The sequence below is a fragment of the Phocoena phocoena genome, chromosome 6 (assembly GCF_963924675.1).
Source record: "Phocoena phocoena chromosome 6, mPhoPho1.1, whole genome shotgun sequence".
NCBI lineage: Eukaryota > Metazoa > Chordata > Mammalia > Artiodactyla > Phocoenidae > Phocoena > Phocoena phocoena.
In genome coordinates this window covers 73,052,309-73,073,106 of record NC_089224.1, presented here as the reverse complement: position 1 = coordinate 73,073,106, position 20,798 = coordinate 73,052,309, and the positions used below count along the sequence as shown (strand labels likewise).

The following is a 20,798-nucleotide window of genomic DNA, read 5'->3' as shown; positions in this document are numbered from 1 at the left end:
TCCACGTAAGATCTGAGTAGAAGGGAATGGTTAAATGCCATATTCTTTTTCAGCAAATATTAAGCAAGTAAATCATGCTGTTTGATCACATTAATGCATAACAGCCTTTCCTGTTCATTTATTTTCTCTGGATCCGGTCCTCGGCATTTGGCTGTATCATGAAGAAACTCCTTCCAGCACTGAGAGTGTCCTTGATGTTAGCCAAGGCCCGACACATTTGTTCCCATAGCAAAGCCTACTGTGTACTGAGCGGCCCCCTTCATGAGGCTGGACAACACGACAAGACTGCCTAGTAGGGATGCGGGAGATTGGTTCCAGCCCTCACTCTGCCACCAAACCTCAGCTGTTAGAAGAATCAAAGGAGATGAATGAACCTGAAACGGCTTTGGAAAGTGTTTACATGTCAGTTAGGAATCTTGGGTCATAGGACTGAAATTGCTGGATCGTAAGGCAATTCTTTGTTTCACTTTTTGAGGTATCGCTAATCTGTCTTCCACAGAGGTTGCTCCATTTTACAGTCTACCAGCAAGGCATGAGGGTTCCAATTTCTCCACGTCCTTGCCAATACTTATATTCCCTTAAAAAATTATACCTAGCTTAGTAGATGTGAAGTGGTAGCTCATTATGGTTTTGAGTTGTATTTTCCTAATGACTAATGATGTTGAGCATCTTTTCAAACTTTTGTATATATCTTCTTTGGAGAAATGTCTACTCAAGTCCTTTTCCCATTTAAAAATCCTAATTGGGTTATTTGCCTTTTTCTGTTGACTTGCAGGAGTTCTTTATATATTCTGGGTATTAAACACTTATCAGACATATGATTTGCAAACACTTTCTTCCACTCCGTAGACTGCCTTTTTACTTTCTTAATAATTTCTTTTGATGCATAAAAATTTTTAATTTTGGTGAAATCTAAGTCATCCATTTTTTTCTTCTGTTGTTCTTGCTTTTTGGTATTATATCTAAAAGACCATTGCTTAATCCACAGTCATAAAGTGGTACACCTATGTTTTCTTTTTTTTTTTTTTTTTTCCCAGTACGCGGGCCTTTCACTGTTGTGGCCTCTCCCGCTGCAGAGCACAGGCTCCGGACGCGCAGGCTCAGCGGCCATGGGTCATGGGCCCAGCCGCTCCGTGGCATGTGGGATCCTCCCAGACCGGGGCACGAACCCGTGTCCCCTGCATCGGCAGGCGGACTCTCAACCACTGCGCCACCAGGGAAGCCTCTGTTTTCTTTTTAAGGTGGCTTGTTAGCGCAGTACGTGGGGCATCAGTCACATAAAAATATTATAGTTTCAGCTCTTACATTTAAGTCTTTGATTTTGAGTTACGTTTTGTTTACGGCGTAAAGGTAGTTTTTACATTTTTAAATGGTTACAATTTAAATGGTCAAATAAAGGTAATATGACCTTGGTAATATGCTTACTTTTGTCTCTTGACTCATGAAGCCAAAATATTTACTATCTGGCCCTTTATAGAAAAGTTTGCCAACCTCTGTGGCCAGATGCAGTCCTTGCAAATAGAGTGCTTAATAAATGTTGAACAAATAGATTCATTCAACCAATATTTAACTCTTCTACTGAGTGCAATTATGGGGTGGGGGAGGGGTTTCAAAGATCGACTGAGAACTCGTTACATCCAAGCAGGAATAAATTATACCTGGCGTAGAAGAAGCCAAGTACTAGAGATTAAATATTCTTCTGGGCAAAGGTCAGTCCTAAATGGTGATGAAAGCTGAGATGTAAACTATTTCAAATTATTTTTGGAACGAGATGCATAACAATTAGGAAAGGCATACGCCATAAAGAACACATACACACGCATACATTTCCTTTTCCACGGTAAAGTCGAAGGAAATTAACAGAGATAGTGAGTGAGTCACCAAAGGGGACTAGAATTACTGTCACATGAGGAGGAAAAACTTTTGTAACATAGGGCAAGGCAAGTCCTTGGTTCATACCTTTTCTGTTAGTAGGAGATAGTCTTCACATGCATTAAAATGTGTGTATTACTGCCTACGTGTGGAACCAAAATTTCAATGAAAATGCTCTTGCAGCAGAAGTCTGTCTCCCTAATGACAGTCCTCTGGAGGAGGCCTAGCTGTTCCTTCACAAACGGGAAGGGAATACATTGCACATTTCAGTCTCTCTTAATGGACAAAACCATAAACAAAGCAAAAAAACGAGAAAGAATCCACCTCTCTGCGACTCTACCCACCAGCGGTTCCTCAAAATCTCCCATCAAGAACTTGTTCAGGGCATCCCTGGTGGCGCAGCGGTTAAGAATCCGCCTGCCAACGCAGGGGACACGGGTTTGAGCCCTAGTCCGGGAAGGTCCCACATGTCACTGAACAACTAAGCCCGTGCGCCACAACTACTGAGCCTGCGCTCTAGGGCCCGCGAGCCACAGTTACCGAAGCCCGCGGGCCCAGAGTCCGTGCTCCGCAACAAGAGAAGCCACCGCAATGAGAAGCCCGCGAGCCGCTATGAAGAGTGGCCCCCGCTGCCGCAGTTAGGCAGAGCCCACGCGCAGCAGCAAAGACCCAACGCGGCCCAAAATAAATAAATTTATAAAAAAAGGAAATTCTTCAAACAGCATTATCAGTTAGGGATTCAGTTTGACTATGAATAACAGGAAATTCAATTAAACAGTGACTTAAACCAGAGGCTTCATTTTACCTGAAAGAGGTACGTTGGTAGGCAGACCAGGGCTCCTCAAGGCTCTTGCCACGCAGTCATCCTTAGCCTGCGGTTTGAAGTTTCAGGGTCACCAATAGCATCTCCACCTCTACTTTCCTACCCCCGAACCGGGAAGAAAGAAGGGGAAGGACGAAATGTGCGTGCCAGGTGAATCCAAGCTGTTTTCTAAAAACCTTCCCCCCCCCCCCCCCGGGAATTTCATTTCCCTCTCATTGGCCAGAACTGTGTCACATGGCAACTTCTAACTTCAAGAGAGATTGAAAATGTAGCTTTTTAGCTAGGTACAATTTTTTCCTGTTAGGAAAAAGAAGAAATGGATATTATGTCCTAAGAGTGTCTGCAACAAATAAACCTTTGCTTTGGATAAAGCCAGTATGCCAGATGCCCGCCCTCTAGTTAATATCTTAAATTGGTCCTTCTCAAACTTTAACTTGCATATGAATCACCTGGGCATCTTGTTAAAATGCAAATTTTGATTCAATAGATCTGGGGAGGGGCCTGGGGCTTCTAATTTCTAAGAAAGCCTGCTGACCACACTTTTAATTGTAAGGCCTTAAATCACAAGATCTTCTCATCAATCAGAAAAGAAGTCAACTGTTTTCCTGTTTTGGGTTTGTTTTAAATGTATGAGTTTAAAATTTAAAACGTATTCCCACTGCATACCTGCTAATATAATGAAATAAGAACTACGCAAATGACCTGTAGTGTTCTTGCCAACATTTTTAAACTAGAATCAAATAATGAAGAACCTCAGATAAACTGAAGCTGTGGGATATCCTACAAGTGACCTGAACTTGTCAAAAATTCAACGGCGTGAAAAACAACAAAAGGCAGGAGGATGGCTCTAGATTAGAGACTAAGAAGATAAAAACCAACGGCAGTGCATAAGCCTTGATTATATCTTAGATATTTTTTAAAAGCTATAAAAAATATATATATATTTAAAGCTATAAAATATATTTTTGAGGCAACTGGGTAAAACTGAATGTGTATTGTACATTAAATTATATTATGGCATTGTTAAATTTCTTAGGTGTGATAATCATATAGGGTTTTTGTAGGAAAATGTCCTAATTCTCAGGCAACATTGGTTGAATTATTTAGGGAAGAAGTGCCATGATAACTGCAACTTATTTTCAAGTAGTTTAGCAAATATATATTTTGAGAGACTGAGAAGATAAAACAAACATGGGGGAAATGTTCACAATGGGTGAATCTCGGTGAAGCATTTACAGGGGTTCATTATAGAACTCTTTCAAATTTTTTCTACATTACAACAATTTCCAAATGGAAAGTAGGGAAAATTTTAGTCATATTAAAGTTATATAGCACATAGAGCTATAAATTAATTGAAAAAAAAAATTTTTGGAGTATAGTTGATTTACAATGTTGTGGTAGTTTCAGGTGTACAGCAAAGTGGATCAGTTGTACATATACATATATCCACTCTTTTTTAAGATTCTTTTCCCATATAGGCCATTACAGAGTATTGAGTAGAGTTCCCTGTGCTACACAGTAGGTCCTTATTAGTAGAAAATAATTTTTAGTTTTATTTAGAAGTATCCTGAGTTAGGACTATGTCCAAGAAAGGGAGGTAAACACTAGGGTACTCATTAAGAAAATATTTGTAACAGAGAAAGTGTTCTCTATCCTAAAGAGCTCCCCTCTTTTGTGATCCTGAAGCCTGTGGTCCACATCTAAGTACTTTTAGGGTATGTCGTAAATATAGCAATAGACCTGTCTCCCTGCAGACTAGAAGTTCCTCGAGAAAGAGAATGAGTCTTACTCCTTTCTATGATCCCAGCTGTAGACCCCAATAAACATCTGTGCAAGAAGGGAAGAAGGCATGAATTGACTGACGGCATTTGTCAGGGGAGTTTGGAAGATAGCCTTGCAGCCCAAGTCAGGATTTCAATTCCGAAATAACCCTGGACTTGGTTGTGTGTGTACCAGTGGAGAAGAGCCTGTGGCTGGCTGGTTCAGCCCCTTATATGCGAGTTGGGTGGTCACTAAACGTGTCAGACATGTTTGCACTGGCAAGCAGCTCATTCGGAACTAGTTGCTTATAAGGCACTTAATGACGTCAGGGTCCTAGGCGGTGCACGGCACACATAATGATTAAAGAGCCGAAGAAAATAAAGACGATGGCCAGAGGGAAACCATGTCACTCTTAAATAAATCATCCAAACAGAAACAAACAACACGCGGGCTGAAGTCTTTTAGTTTATGTAGTCATTTACCAGGATTCCTCTGCTCTCTAGATTCTACAGTGCCAGTGCTAGGATGACTGGTCTTATTAGCAATATACTTATTGTTTGTATTTCTTCGGGTTCAAGGATGTAATCTTGATACAAGTACAGATTTTTCTGACAAGTTGGCTTTTAATAATCAACTGACAGGTCAGCCGCGTTGGGGAACACGGCCACCAGGTCCCTGTGGGCTGTCCGGTGGTGGATGCAGCCTCTCCTGGCCTCGAGTGCCGCGTCAGATGGCAGGGGATGGCTGCATCCTTTCAGCACTGTCACCCAGAGGACCGCGGGCGGAGACTGCAATTCTGAGGACCCTCCTCATGAACTTGGGCCCTCTCTTGCAGAACGAGCCTGAAAGCTAAAAGCTGTTAGACTGGAGAAGGAAGTACAGGGTTTCACAGTGAGATACCAGAGAGCTGTAACTGATGGTGAAAATATAAGAAGGCGAACCCAGAGATGTGTAGAAGATGCCAAGATATTTGGAATTCAGAGTTTCTGTAAGGATTTGGTGGAGGTGGCAGACATTTTGGAGAAGACTACAGAGCGTATTTCTGAAGAAACAGAGCCTGGGGACCAGAAGCTCACTCTGGAGAAGATCTTCCGAGGCTTGTCATTTTTAGAAACAAAGCTGAAAAGTGTGTTTGCCAAACACGGCCTGGAGAAGCTGACACCCATTGGTGACAAATATGACCCTCATGAGCATGAACTCATCCGTCATGTGCCACCTGGTGTTGGGGTGCAGCCTGGCACTGTGGCATCAGTAAGGCAGGATGGCTACAAGCTTCATGGCTGCGTCATTAGACTCGCCCAGGTGGAAGTGGCGGTAGGGTCTCAGAGAAGACTATGAATGGGCCCAGAGGAACTGAATGTTCTCCCAGAGTGCAGTCACCTGTGATTCCTTTATATATTAAACTAGGTTCGTATTGTACTTGAGGTACTTCATGTGATCTGTCTTGGATTTAGTCATATTGGCTTATTTCTAAGATACTCTGTTGATTTCGTGTGACCTGTTTGGTCTCATCAGAAGTCTTGCCATTGGGCATTTGAACAATGTGACAAGTGTTCCTGTGGTCTTATCAAAATATGTTTAAGAAAATTATTTTTAAATGGGTACTCGACTTTCAATCCAAAATCTTTCTTAAAGGTGGAAATGAGTATATGTTTATTTTTAACTAAATGTTCATTACTAATGATCCCTATAATAGGAATTGTATAGAATCTTGGATTCGTGGGAAAAGGAGATGGCAGGGGTTGGTTTAACATTTGGGTACTTAAATGATAAAGCTTTATAGTTGTATGCATTTAAATCATTTGGGTTGATTTTTATGCACATAGATTTTCAGACTTCCCATTTTTATTTTATTTTTCTTTTGTCCTTGTAGTTCCTGCCAGATAGACTTCATATTCACACTCATTTTCCCTTTTCAAATCCCATTTACAAGGCAAGGCTTGGAAGGCGGGGACTAGCAAGAAATCAAGATATCAGGTTCCTTTCAACCAAGTATGGCCAAGAAACCTTGTGCTTTCTTTGTTGAATTATCTTCAAATTATTTTCAGCCTTCCTAGGTACATAATCATTTCAGGGAAATTGAGGCAGCACCAACAGCTAATGACCTAAATTGGTCTATATAGGTGATTTACCCACAACTTCTCTCTCCACCAGCCCTTAAATCCTCTGCCACTTTGTCAGATTAACCTTACGATCCTTTATTAGATTATGTGGGGAGGTGGTCAGGACAAAAAAACGTTAGGTTCCCATGATTCCTCAGTAGTTATGCTGGGTTTCGGGGTGTTTTTGGGGGTGGGGTGGGGTACTCACGATTCACTACCTCTCTTACATTGACAAGCTTTATTTCCCAGTTTTTGTGTCTGTCTTATGTCACGTGTGTAAAGATCTAGCTCCCCTTTTATGTATTGACCTCCTAGAGTTAATGAGCCTATGTGTATATTTTTTATTTCAGCCTTGCTTATAGATAGTGTTCTGTAAAAAATTTATTCAATAAATGAGTTAGTGAATGAATTATATATCAATCAATTGGACATTAGAAAGGAGGTCATATGGATATTTTAATGTTAGAAGCAGCCTTAATGATGATCTAATCTCACCCTTTCAGCTTCTTCTGAAGTATGAAAACATAGTCTTTTTAGGACTGGACGCAAAGAAAAAAAAACCTCTAAAACTAGTAAACTCAATTTCAGTGAGAACTTAAGTAAGAAACAACTGTCTATTAACTTCAGTCATTTAAGATTCAACAGTTCTATAAAAAACATGCAAATATTTCCCCAGCAGACAATTAAATGTTAGGTGTCCAGATTGCCCAGGTTTAGGTTTAAGTTACTTACCCATAAAATAAATCCATTTCTACCAGAACTCTATGACCCCATTCTATGGGATGGTGAAAGTTATCCTCTTAGATGTCATAGATAGTTCTAGCATACTACACAAACATGTATCAGCAAAGCCATCCCCCAATGGGTCCTACCACCTCCACCAGATTTAGACACTTAAAAAAAAAAAAAATAGGGCTTCCCTGGTGGCGCAGTGGTTGAGAGTCCGCCTGCCGATGCAGGGGACGCGGGTTCGTGCCCCGGTCCGGGAAGATCCCACATGCCGCGGAGCGGCTGGGCCCGTGAGCCATGGCCGCTGGGCCTGCGCATCCGGAGCCTGTGCTCCGCGGCGGGAGAGGCCACAGCATTGAGAGGCCCGCGTAACGCGAAAAAAAAAAAAAAAAAAAAAAATAACATGATTCTAAGATGCAAGCAAAAGACTGATGGTGAGATTTTAAAACCAGAACCTCTTTTGACATTCCACTAAGTTCACACTGTAAATATAATGAGCAGTCAGATTTCACAATAAGAATTTGTCTTGGGGCTTCCCTGGTGGCACTGCGGTTGAGAATCTGCCTGCTAATGCACGGGACACGGGTTCGAGCCCTGGTCTGGGAGGATCCCACATGCCGCGGAGCAACTAGGCCCATGAGCCACAACTACTGAGCCTACGTGTCTGGAGCCTGTGCTCCGCAACAAGAGAGGCCGCGATAGTGAGAGGCCCACGCACCGCAATGAAGAGTGGCCCCCGCTTGCCACAACTAGAGAAAGCCCTCGCACAGAAACGAAGACCCAACACAGCAAAAATAAATTAATTAATTAACAAACTCCTACCCCCAACATCTTCTAATAAATAAATAAATAAATACTCAGTCTCCAAGTATCATTTATAAAAAAAAAAAAAAAGAATTTGTCTTTTTTGGCCTTCATTCCTTTGAGATTGACAAATAGTGACGAAAAGCAGCCAATTATGATTTCCTGTGTATTCTTGGATCACTAGCTATCATTACCAGTAAATTAGAATAACCATAATTTTAGGTGTGGAATGTTCTGATTACTTGAAGAGTTTTTAAATATTCCTTGCAACCTCCTGTTTTAACAAGCAGACTGAGAATAATTTTAGATTCTTCTATTATTCAGTAGTTTTGCAGACTTAAAAGTATAAATATAGAAGACGGCGCTATAACAGTGAGAATCTCAAAAAGTTGAAGGGCTTTCAGGAGCCAGCACAGCATAATAGACCATACGCTTAGTAGGCATCACCTTGAACATAATTCCCAGCCTAGTCACTTCACTCTTCTGATCCTGCTTCCATGTTTGTAAAATGGTTATAATTTCAAAATATTGTGAGGATTAAATGAAATGTGCAAGTTACCTATTACAGTAGGCCCTCAAATATTTATTTTTATCGCCTTTTATTATACACATTGTTTTTCGTATGTTTTTATAGTTGCCTAAAGTCTAGGGGAAGGGAAAGACTGGTTAAGCGGTGCTTGACTATAAAAAAAAAATTGTAAGCTAATCAATCACAGTGAACTTATTTTCCTTTCAGCTTCTGTTTTTCGTGTGTGTCTGTTTTAACCATAACCAGGAAATCTACATTTTTAGACTGGAGAAATAAGAAAATTGTTTCAGTGTTCTTAATTATTTTCATCTTGATGGTAAAGTAAAAAGACATCATTGGCTTGCAGATGATATGTGTAAGGAAGCTTTGGCTCATTTGAAGAGGGCTCTTGGTGCTTTAGTACTTGGATTTTATGAATCTTTTGTGGATTTTCCTCACTTCCATAAAGGAATTATTCAGTTTGATACTGATATAAGTTATGTGGTGCTCTTTCATGGCAAAGGATTTAATAAGTGAAGAAAGGTTCTTAAACACTAAAGCAAAATCAGATAAGGAAGACTAAGAATGAAATATAATCTTCAGAAACAACTTTAATAAAACCTTAATTGAAATAAAAAAAATCTACTCACACCATATTAAAGAGAGACAGCTTGTTATAAGAACTGGTTCAGGTGATGTTTAATTCTTCTACATATTCAGAAAATTCTGTAAATTTGACACACCTAAAAATCAACTGACACATGCATTTTTAAAAAACCTATCTGACCACAGATTCTTAAGTAGTAGTAATCAAGAAAGGAAAGTTGGTAGAAAGTTAAACCAAAACACAATCCCCATGCCAACTCTAAAAAGACCTATTTGCTCACTTATATTGATTACTTCCTGGTCTATGTTCAGCTTATTCTTGTGACAAAGTAGGCAGAATTTGATGGCCATCTACCATTAGTCTTTCTTACAGAAGGTAATAAAGTAAGCATTGAAATATTAGGGTGCTATAAAATAATTATTAATAGAATTCAAGGTATTCAATTTTTCCTACCCATTAATACCCACCTTTTACTTTTTCATGGGTCAGATACATTAGCCATGATTCTTTGGGTTGCAAGAGATAGAAATCCAATCTACCTGGCTTAAACAATCAAGGAAATTTATTGACCCAGTAACTGGATATCTGGATTCAGGGGTTCAAATCATGGGAGGAAGATTATCTTTCTCTCCATCTCTTGGCTCACATTCTGTCTATGTTGGTGTCATACTCAGGTAGAGATGTTCCATATCTGCAAAAATGGCCACCACTGGTGGCCCTAGGTTATTTCCTATTTTCAAACTTGTTATTCTAGACAAACGGGAACTTAGACTTTCAGATGGCTCAGGGAAATTTCAGGAAGGGTTTGGTTTAGCATCCTCTGAACCAATCTCCGCGTTTAAAGGATGGAATGTTCTCATTGGCCAGGCTTGGGTCATGTGCGCACTTCTAAACCAATCTCTGTGATTAAAGAGATGGAGTGCTCTGATAGGCCAGGTCTGGGTCATGTGCTCATCAACGGAACCAGAAGCCTTAGTAGTCCCTTGTAATCCCCAGGGATGAGACTGGATTTCCACAGAATGGTGGACAGTATCTCTCAAAGGGCTGACAAACATGTCTTTCGCTCAGAACATCTACTTTCTCTTGGATCGAAAAATTGCTATGAACAATGGTGAATCAGTGTTCAGTGCAGATTCAAAGTTAAAATTAAACAGCCCAGCATTATTCCCAGAAAGACAATGTGAATCTATTTTGAACACACAAACACAGTTCAGGCACATGGACTCCAATGAAAAAGTGAGATATATTGTAAATAAATAAATAGTAATGATTCCTGCATCAGATCCACTTCTGTTTTCACTTCTTTGTTGTAGGTAGCATAGCGTAGCGGGTAAGACTGTGGGCTCTGATATCAGATTGGAGTTAGAATCCTAGTTCTATCACCTTCCAGTTCTGTGACTATGTCATGTACCTCTTCCGTACCTTAGCTTCCTCACCTGTAAAATGGGGGAAATAACAGCACCTGCCACACAGGGCCATAGTGAGGATGACACGAGTTAAGTGGTATAAAGCGCTTAGCACAGTTCCTGGTGACTGGTTAGCACTCAATAAATGCTAGCTGTGTTTATTCAACAAATCTCTTTTTTATCTTCCATATGTTTGGAGTCATGGATTCCCGTAACAATGGGAAAGATGAGAAAATATGATTCCTGTCCCTAAGGAGACTTGGAGTATGTCAGCAGAAAAAAAGACAAAAAAACAAAAACAGCGTTTCCCTGGTGGCGCAGTGGTTGAGAGTCCGCCTGCTGATGCAGGGGACACGGGTTCGTGCCCTGGACCGGGAGGATCCCACATGCCGCGGAGCGGCTGGGCCCGTGAGCCATGGCCGCTGAGCCTGCGCGTCCGGAGCCTGTGCTCCGCAGCGGGAGGGGCCACAGCGGTGAGAGGCCCGCGTACCGCAAAAAAACCCAAACAAAAACAAAAACAAAAAACAAACCAGTACATCCCATCACATTGCAGTGAGATGTTACCATGATTGCTGCTGAGTTGGGGGAGGGGGAGAACAGGGATTCCTGGGAACCCTTTCTGAAGACGATTTAATTTGCGCTAGACCTGGGAGTACAAGTGAAATCCCTAGGCCTCGTGCGGTGGGCCGGCATTGCATGGCAGAGTATGGCAGAACGTGGAAGCATCAGCATCCCCTGGGAGACTCTTAGAAATGCAAAATCTTGGGCCATACCTAGGGTGACCAGCCATCAGTGTTTGCTGGGATGCAGGGCTGCCGGTGCTAAACCTGGGGAAATCCCAGGCAAACTGGGAAGTGTTGGACACCCTGGACCCCAGACCTACTGATTCAGAATCTCTGAAGGCCAGCCCAGGAGTCTGGGCACGAACGAGCTCTCCAGGTGACTCTTAAACAACAGTGGAGTAGCCCTGTTCTAGAGGAGGACAAAGTGTGAGTGAGGCTCAGAGTGAGAGAAGAAGCCAATTAAACTGTCCAGCCTGACTCATTCTCCACAGCTGCCTCCTGGGTACCCTCTGCAGTGGGGGAAAAAAATGCCAGCAGCTGGGGTCTTGCAGCCGAGGCCTCTGCCTCTGGCCGGGCTGAGAGCGTGGAGGGATGAGAAGCCTTGGTAGCCATTTATCACCTCAGTTTATCTGCCTCAGTCCCCACCTGAGGTGGGGGGACTTCCTTATTATTTTTTTTTTTACATCCTTATTGGAGTATAATTGCTTTACAATGGTGTGTTAGTTTCTGCTTTATAACAAAGTGAATCAGTTATACATATACATATGTTACCACATCTCTTCCCTCTTGCGTCTCCCTCCCTCCCTCCCTCCCTATCCCACCCCTCCAGGCAGTCACAAAGCACCGAGCTGATCTCCCTGTGCTATGCAGCTGCTTCCCACTAGCTATCTACCTTATGTTTGGTAGTGTATATATGTCCATGCCTCTCTCTTGCTTTGTCACAGCTTACCCTTCCCCCTCCCCATATCCTCAAGTCCATTCTCTAGTAGGTCTGTGTCTTTATTCCTGTCTTACCCCTAGGCTCTTCATGACATTTTTTTTCCTTAAATTCCATATATATGTGTTAGCATACGGTATTTGTCTTTCTCTTTCTGACTTACTTCATTCTGTATGAAAGACTCTAGGTCTATCCGCCTCATTACAAATAGCTCAATTTCGTTTCTTTTTATGGCTGAGTAATATTCCATTGTATAAATGTGCCACATCTTCTTTATCCATTCATCCAATGATGGACACTTAGGTTGTTTCCATCTCCGGGCTATTGTAAATAGAGCTGCAATGTACATTTTGGTACATGACTCTTGGTTTTCTCAGGGTATATGCCCAGTAGTGGGATGGCTGGGTCATATGGTAGTTCTATTTGTAGTTTTTTAAGGAACCTCCATACTGTTCTCCACAGTGGCTGTATCTATTTACGTTCCCACCAACAGTGCAAGAGGGCTCCCTTTTCTCCACACCCTCTCCAGCATTTATTGTTTCTAGATTTTTTGATGATGGCCATTCTGACTGGTGTGAGATGATATCTCATTGTAGTATTGATTTGCATTTCTCTAATGATTAATGATGCTGAGCATTCTTTCATATGTTTGTTGGCAGACTGTATATCTTCTTTGGAGAAATGTCTATTTAGGTCTTCTGCCCATTTTTGGATTGGGTTGTTTGTTTTTTTGTTATTGAGCTGTATGAGCTGCTTATAAATTTTGGAGATGAATCCTTTGTCAGTTGCTTCATTTGCAAATATTTTCTCCCATTCTGAGGGTTGTCTTTTGGTCTTGTTTGTGGTTTCCTTTGCTGTGCAAAAGCTTTGAAGTTTCATTAGGCCCCATTTGTTTATTTTTGTTTTTATTTCCATTTCCCTAGGAGGTGGGTCAAAAAGGATCTTGCTGTGATTTATGTCATAGAGTGTTCTGCCTATGTTTTCCTCTAAGGGTTTGATAGTTTCTGGCCTTACATTTAGGTCTTTAATCCATTTTGAGCTTATTTTTGTGTATGGTGTTAGGGAGTGTTCTAATTTCATTCTTTTACATGTACCTGTCCAGTTTTCCCAGCACCACTTATTGAAGAGGCTGTCCTTTCTCCACTGTACATTCCTGCCTCCTTTATCAAAGATACGGTGACCATATGTGCGTGGGTTTTTCTCTGGGCTTTCTATCCTGTTCCATTGATCTATCTTTCTGTTTTTGTGCCAGTACCATACTGTCTTGATTACTGTAGCTGTGTAGTATAGTCTGAAGTCAGGGAGCCTGGTTCCTCCAGCTCTGTTTTTCATTCTCAAGATTGCTTTGGCTATTCGGGGCCTTTTGTGTTTCCATACAAATTGTGGAATTTTTTGTTCTAGTTCTGTAAAAAATGCCAGTGGTAGTTTGATAGGGATTGAATTGAATCTGTAGATTGCTTTGGGCAGTAGAGTCATTTTCATAATGTTGATTCTTCCAATGAAAGAACATGGTATATCTCTCCATCTATTTGTATCATCTTTAATTTCTTTCATCAGTGTCTTATAATTTTCTGCATACAGATCTTTTGTCTCCTTAGGTAGGTTTATTCCCAGATATTTTATTCTTTTTGTTGCAATGGTAAATGGGAGTGTTTTCTTAATTTCGCTTTCAGATTTTTCATCATTAGTGTATAGGAATGCCAGAGAGTTCTGTGCATTAATTTTGTATCTGCTACTTGACCAAATTCATTGATTAGCTCTAGTAGTTTTCTGGTAGCATCTTTAGGATTCTCTATGTATAGTAAATTGTCATCTGCAAACAGTGACAGCTTTACTTCTTCTTTTCCGATTTGGATTCCTTTTATTTCCTTTTCTTCTCTGATTGCTGTGGCTAAAACTTCCAAAACTATGTTGAATAAGAGTGATGAGAGTGGGCAACCTTGTCTTGTTCCTGATCTTAGTGGAAATGGTTTCAGTTTTTCACCATTGAGGACGATGTTGGCTGTGGGTTTGTCATATATGGCCTTCATTATGTTGAGGAAACTTCCCTCTATGCCTACTTTCTGCAGGGTTTTTATCATAAATGGGTGTCGAATTTTGTCGAAAGCTTTCTCTGCATCTATGGAGATGATCATATGGTTTTTCTCCTTCAACTTGTTAATATGGTGTATCATGTTGATTGATTTGCGTATATTGAAGAATCCTTGCATTCCTGGAATAAACCCCACTTGATCATGATGTATGATCCGTTTAATGTGCTGTTGGATTCTGTTTGCTAGTATTTTGTTGAGGATTTTTGCATCTATGTTCATCAGTGATATTGGCCTGTAGTTTTCTTTCTTTGTGACATCCTTGTCTGGTTTTGGTATCAGGGTGATGGTGGCCTCATAGAATGAGTTTGGGAGTGTTCCTCCCTCTGCTATATTCTGGAAGAGTTTGAGAAGGATAGGCGTTAGCTCGTCTCTAAATGTTTGATAGAATTCGCCTGTGAAGCCATCTGGGCCTGGGCTTTTGTTTGTTGGAAGATTTTAAATCACAGTTTCAATTTCAGTGCTTGTCATTGGTCTGTTCATATTTTCTATTTCTTCCTGATTCAGTCTTGGCAGGTTGTACATTTCTCAGAATTTGTCCATTTCTTCCAGGTTGTCCATTTTATTGGCATAGAGCTGCTTGTAGTAATCTCTCATGATCTTTTGTATTTCTGCAGTGTCAGTTGTTACCTCTCCTTTCTGATTTCTAATTCTATTGATTTGAGTCTTCTCCCTTTTTTTCTTGATGAGTCTGGCTAATGGTTTATCAATTTTGTTTATCTTCTCCAAGAACTAGCTTTTAGTTTTATTGATCTTTGCTATCATTTCCTTCGTTTCTTTTTCATTTATTTCTGATCTGATTTTTATGATTTCTTTCCTTCTGCTAACTTTGGGGTTTTTTTGTTCTTCTTTCTCTAATTGCTTTAGGTGCAAGGTTAGGTTGTTTATTTGAGATGTTTCCTGTTTCTTAAGGTAGGATTGTATTGCCATAAACTTCCCTCTTAGAACTGCTTTTGCTGCATCCCATAGATTTTGGGTCATCGTGTCTCCATTGTCATTTGTTTCTAGGTATTTTTTAATTTCCTCTTTGATTTCTTCAGTGATCACTTCGTTATTAAGTACTGTATTGTTAAGCCTCCATGTGTTTGTATTTTTTACAGATCTTTTCCTGTAATTGATATCTGGTCTCATAGCGTTGTGGTCGGAAAAGATACTTGATACAATTTCAATTTTCTTAAATTTACCAAGGCTTGGTTTGTGACCCAAGATATGATCTATCCTGGAGAATGTTCCATGAGCACTTGAGAAGAATGTGTATTCTGTTGTTTTTCGATGGAATGTCCTATAAATATCAATGAAGTCCATCTTGTTTAATGTATCATTTAGAGCTTGTGTTTCCTTATTTATGTTCATTTTGGATGATCTGTCCATTGGTGAAAGTGCGGTGTTAAAGTCCCCTACTATGAATGTGTTACTGTCGATTTCCCCTTTTATGGCTGTTAGTATTTGCCTTATGTATTGAGGTGCTCCAATGTTGGGTGCATAAATATTTACAATTGTTATATCTTCTTCTTGGATCGATCCCTTGATCATTATGTAGTGTCCTTCTTTGTGTCTTCTAATAGTCCTTATTTTAAAGTCTATTTTGTCTGATATGAGAATTGCTACTCCAGCTTTCTTTTCGTTTCCATTTGCATGAAATATCTTTTTCCATTCCCTTACTTTCAGTCTGTATGTGTCTCTAGGTCTAAAGTGGGTCTCTTGTAGACAGCAAATATATGGGTCTTGTTTTTGTATCCATTCAGCCAATCTGTGTCTTTTGGTGGGAGCATTAATCCATTTACATTTAAGGTAATTATCGATATGTATGTTCCTATTCCCATTTTCTTAATTGTTTTGGGTTCGTTATTGTAGGTCTTTTCCTCCTCTTGTGTTTCTTGCCTAGAGAAGTTCCTTTAACATTTGTTGTAAAGCTGGTTTGGTAGTGCTGAACTCTCTTAGCTTTTGCTTGTCTGTAAAGGTTTTAATTTCTCCATCAAATCTGAATCAGATCCTTGCTGGGTAGAGTAATCTTGGTTGCAGGTTTTTCTCCTTCATCACTTTAAATATGTCCTGCCAGTCCCTTCTGGCTTGCAGAGTTTCTACTGAAAGATCAGCTGTTAACCTTATGGGGATTCCCTTGTGTGTTATTTTTCCCTTGTTGCTTTTAATATGTTTTCTTTGTATTTAATTTTTGACCGTTTGATTAATATGTGTCTTGGTGTATTTCTCCTTGGACTTATCCTGTATGGGACTCTCTGTGCTTCCTGGACTTGATTAACTATTTCCTTTCCCATATTAGGGAAGTTTTCAACTATAATCTCTTCAAATATTTTCTCAGTCCCTTCCTTTTTCTCTTCTTCCTCTGGAACCCCTATAATTCGAATGTTGGTGTGTTTAATGTTGTCCCAGAGGTTTCTGAGACTGTCCTCAGTTCTTTTCTTTCTTTTTTCTTTATTCTGCTCTGCAGTAGTTATTTCCACTATTTTATCTTCCAGGTCACTTATCCATTCTTCTGCCTCAGTTATTCTGCTATTGATCTCATGTAGAATATTTTAAATGTCATTTACTGTGTTGTTCATCGTTGTTTGTTTCATCTTTAGTTCTTCTAGGTCCTTGTTAAATGTTTCTTGCATTTTGTCTATTCTATTTCCAAGATTCTGGATCATCTTTACTATCATTCTGAATTCTTTTTCAGGTAGACTGCCTATTTCCTCTTCATTCGTTAGGTCTGGTGGGTTTTTATCTTGCTCCTTCATTTGCTGTGTGTTTTTCTGTCTTCTCATTTTGCTTATTTTACTGTGTTTGGGGTTTCCTTTTTGCAGGCTGGTTCGTAGTTCCCGTTGTTTTTGGTGTCTGTCCCCAGTGGCTAAGGTTGGTTCAGTGGGTTGTGTAGGCTTCCTGGTGGAGGGGACTAGTGCCTGTGTTGTGGTGGATGAGACTGGATCTTGTCTTTCTGGTGGGCAGGTCCACGTCTGGTGGTGTGTTTTGGGGTGTCTGTGGACTTTTTATGATTTTAGGCAGCCTTTGTGCTAATGGGTGGGGTTGTGTTCCTGTCTTGCTAGTTGTTTGGCATAGGATGTCCAGCACTGTAGCTTGCTGGTCGCTGAGTGAAGCTGGGTGCTGGTGTTGAGATGGAGATCTCTGGGAGATTTTTGCCGTTTGATATTATGTGGAGCTGCGAGGTCTCTTGTGGACCAGTGTCCTGAAGTTGGCTCTCCCACCTCAGAGGCACAGCACTGACTCCTGGCTGCAGCACCAAGAGCCTTTCATCCACTCGGCTCAGAATAAAAGGGAGATAAAGTAGAAAGAAAGAATTAGTAGAAGTAGAAAGAAAGAAAGAAAGAAAGAAGGGAGGGAGGGAGGGAGGAAGGAAGAAAGGAGGGAAAGAAAAAAGAAAGAAAGAAGATAAAGTGAAATAAAATAAAGTAAGATAAAATATAATAAAGTTATTAAAATAAAAAAATAATTTTTAAGAGAAAAAAAGAAAAAAAATTTTTAAAAATGGACGGATAGAACCCTAGGACAAATGGTGGAAGCAAAGCTATTCAGAGAAATTCTCACACAGATGCATACACATACACACTCACAAAAAGAGGAAAAGGGGAAAAAATCATAAATCTTGCTCTCAAAGTCCACCTCCTCAATTTGGGATGATTCGTTTTCTATTCACGTATTCCACAGATGCAGGGTACATTAAGTTGATTGTGGAGCTATAATCTGCTGCTTCTGAGGCTGCTGGGAGAGATTTCCCTTTCTCCTCTTTGTTCTCACAGCTCCCAGGGGCTCAGCTTTGGATTTGGCCCCGCCTCTGCGTGTAGGTCGACGGAGGGCGTCTGTTCTTTGCTCAGACAGGACAGGGTTAAAGGAGCCGCTGATTCGGGGGCTGTGGTTCACTCAGGCGGGGGTAGGTGGGGGGAGGGAGGGGTACGGAGTGCGGGGCGGGCCTGCGGCGGCAGAGGCCGGCGTGACGTTGCACCAGCCTGAGGCGCACTGTGCGTTCTTCCGGGGGAGTTGTCCCTGGATCCCGGGACCCTGGCAGTGGCGGGCTGCACAGGCTCCCCGGAAGGGGAGTGTGGATAGTGACCTGTGCTCGCACACAGGCTTCTTGGTGGCGGCAGCAGCAGCCTTAGCATCTCATGCCCGTCTCTAGGGTCCACGCTGATAGCCGTGGCTCGCGCCCGTCTCTGGAGCTCCTTTAAGCAGCGCTCTTAAGCCCCTCTCCTCGCGCACCAGGAAACAAAGAGGGAAGAAAAAGTCTCTTGCCTCTTCGGCAGGTCCAGACTTTTCCCCGGACTCCCTCCCGTCTAGCCGTGGCGCGCTAACCCACTTCAGGCTGTGTTCACGCCGCCAACCCCAGTCCTCTCCCGGCGCTCCGACCGAAGCCCGAGCCTCAGCTCCCAGCCCCGCCCGCCCCGGCAGGTGAGCAGACAAGTCTCTCGGCTGGTGAGTGCCGGTCGGCCCTGATCCTCTGTGCAGGAATCTCTCCTCTTTGTCCCCCGCACCCCTGTTACTGTGCTCTCCTCCGCGGCTCCAAAACTTTCCCCCTCCGCCACCCGCAGTCTCAGCCCGCGAAGGGGCTTCCTGGTGTGTGGGAACCTTTCCTCCTTCACGGCTCCCTCCCACTGGTGCAGGTCCCGTCCCTATCCTTTTGTCTCTGTTTATTCTTTTTTCTTTTGCCCTACCCAGGTACGTGGGGAGTTTCTTACCTTTTGGGCGGTCTGAGGTCTTCTGCCAGCGTTCAGTAGGTGTTCTGTAGGAGTTGTTCCACGTGTAGATGTATTTCTGGTGTATCTGTGGGGAGGAAGGTGATCTCCGCGTCTTACTCTTCCGCCATCTTCCCCAGCAATTCCCGGGACTTCCCTTGAGGAGAGTGTTCGGGAAGAGGGAAGAGGCAGAGGAGAAGATGAAGAAGGGGAAGGAGAGGGGGAGGGGGAGGGGGAGGGAAAGAGAACAGAAGCCTATGGACCCTCAGCTGCTGGGCCTGGCTCAGCCTACCGTTTATCCGGCGACTCACTACTTTGAGACAAGGCTCAGTTACCGCAGTGCCATAGAAACTACGTTATGTGCTGACCCGGGGCCTGGCTTTCCTTTTATGACTGGCTTAGTCCAACACAGACTTGCTTTTCCTCTCTCTACACACGTCTCAAGAATCTCAGACTGGCTCAGTCCGGGGTTCCTCAGCCTTAGCACTGCTGGCATTTGGGGCTGGATAACCATTACTGGTGGAGGCTGTCCTGTGCACTGTAGGATGGTCAGCACCGCCCCTGGCCTCCACCCCAAATAGGCCTCCCCTCCCTAGCTGTGACCACCGAAAACGTGTCCAGATATTGCCAAATATCCCCTGGGAAGGCAAAATCCTCTGGCTAGTTGAGGATGACTGCCAAACTTCCCTCCCTGGAGGGGAAAGGAGTATTGGCTCTATTTCCTGAACACACAGGGTTTTTGAGGCTTTGTTTTGGGAATGGTATTTTCAGGCCAATAAGCTCTGATATGTGGTGTGTAAAATTTTATTTTTTATATACAAACAATTTCTTTTTTGAGACTCCCTCCACAAACCAGTCAATGCTGGGTAAGCTCAGTGAAATCAGATCTTTCCTCCCCCTCCCCTTCCCCTTTGTTAACCATAAGTTTGTTTTCCATGTCTGTGGGTCAGTTCTGTTTTGTATATAAGTTCATCTGAAACTAACACAACACTGTAAATCAACTATTCTTCGAAAAAAAAAAAGTGCTATCTTTTCTTATCTCTTAAAAGATTAAAAAAAAAAAAATCAGATCTTTCTCAGTCAATTCATGGTCTCATGTCTTTCCTCTTCCCTAAGTCCCAAAGGAAGGAGGAGGGTGGAGGTCAGGGAGAGGTCTGGTCTGAGCTGTCTTCTGTCGGAGGTGGCTTCTACCATGGTGTCCTCTCATCCAGTCCTGGATCAAGGCATCTCTTCTCTGTGGCATCCACTGAGATACCCAGATTTCTCTCCCTGATTCTGAGTACTGTGTTTCATCTGGCCATCCTCTCCTTGAGTCCCTACAGCCCTTCCTCATGGCACTTCCTTCTCCATTGCCTACATCTGTACCTCTTTCCAGGAAGACACAACTTCTTTCACATGTTCCCTTACAGGGCTCCAGAGCCATAGGAACAGAGATTTTCTTCCCTTGCATGTTCCAAGTTACCCTTTTTTCTATTCTATTCTGTTCTATTCTCTTGTGTTCCATTCCATTTCATTCTACTTATGCTAAAATGAATCTTTAGAGTTGCTCATCCAATGCGGCTAGTGGCTGTCGAACACTTGAAACGGGGCTAGTCCAAATGGAGATGGCTATAAGTGTAAAATACGCACTACAAACTCCAGTTTAATATGAATAAAAAAGTCATAAGTCGGGCTTCCCTGGTGGCTCAGTGGTTGAGAGTCCGCCTGCCGATGCAGGGGACACGGGTTCGTGCCCCGGTCTGGGAGGATCCCACATGCTGCGAAGCGGCTGGGCCCGTGAGCCATGGCCGCTGAGCCTGTGCGTCCGGAGCCTGTGCTCCACAACGGGAGAGGCCACAATAGTGAGAGGCCCACGTACTGCAAAAAAAAAAAAAAAAGTCATTAGTCATTTTAATATTGAACAAATGATAA

At 42.1% G+C, this 20,798-nt stretch overlaps 1 pseudogene; it reads left to right on the top strand.

Annotated features, from left to right (window-relative positions):
• The first annotated feature begins 298 nt into the window (after positions 1–298).
• Positions 299–5,794, top strand: LOC136125066 (grpE protein homolog 2, mitochondrial pseudogene; annotated as a pseudogene).
• Positions 5,795–20,798: the final 15,004 nt, after the last annotated feature.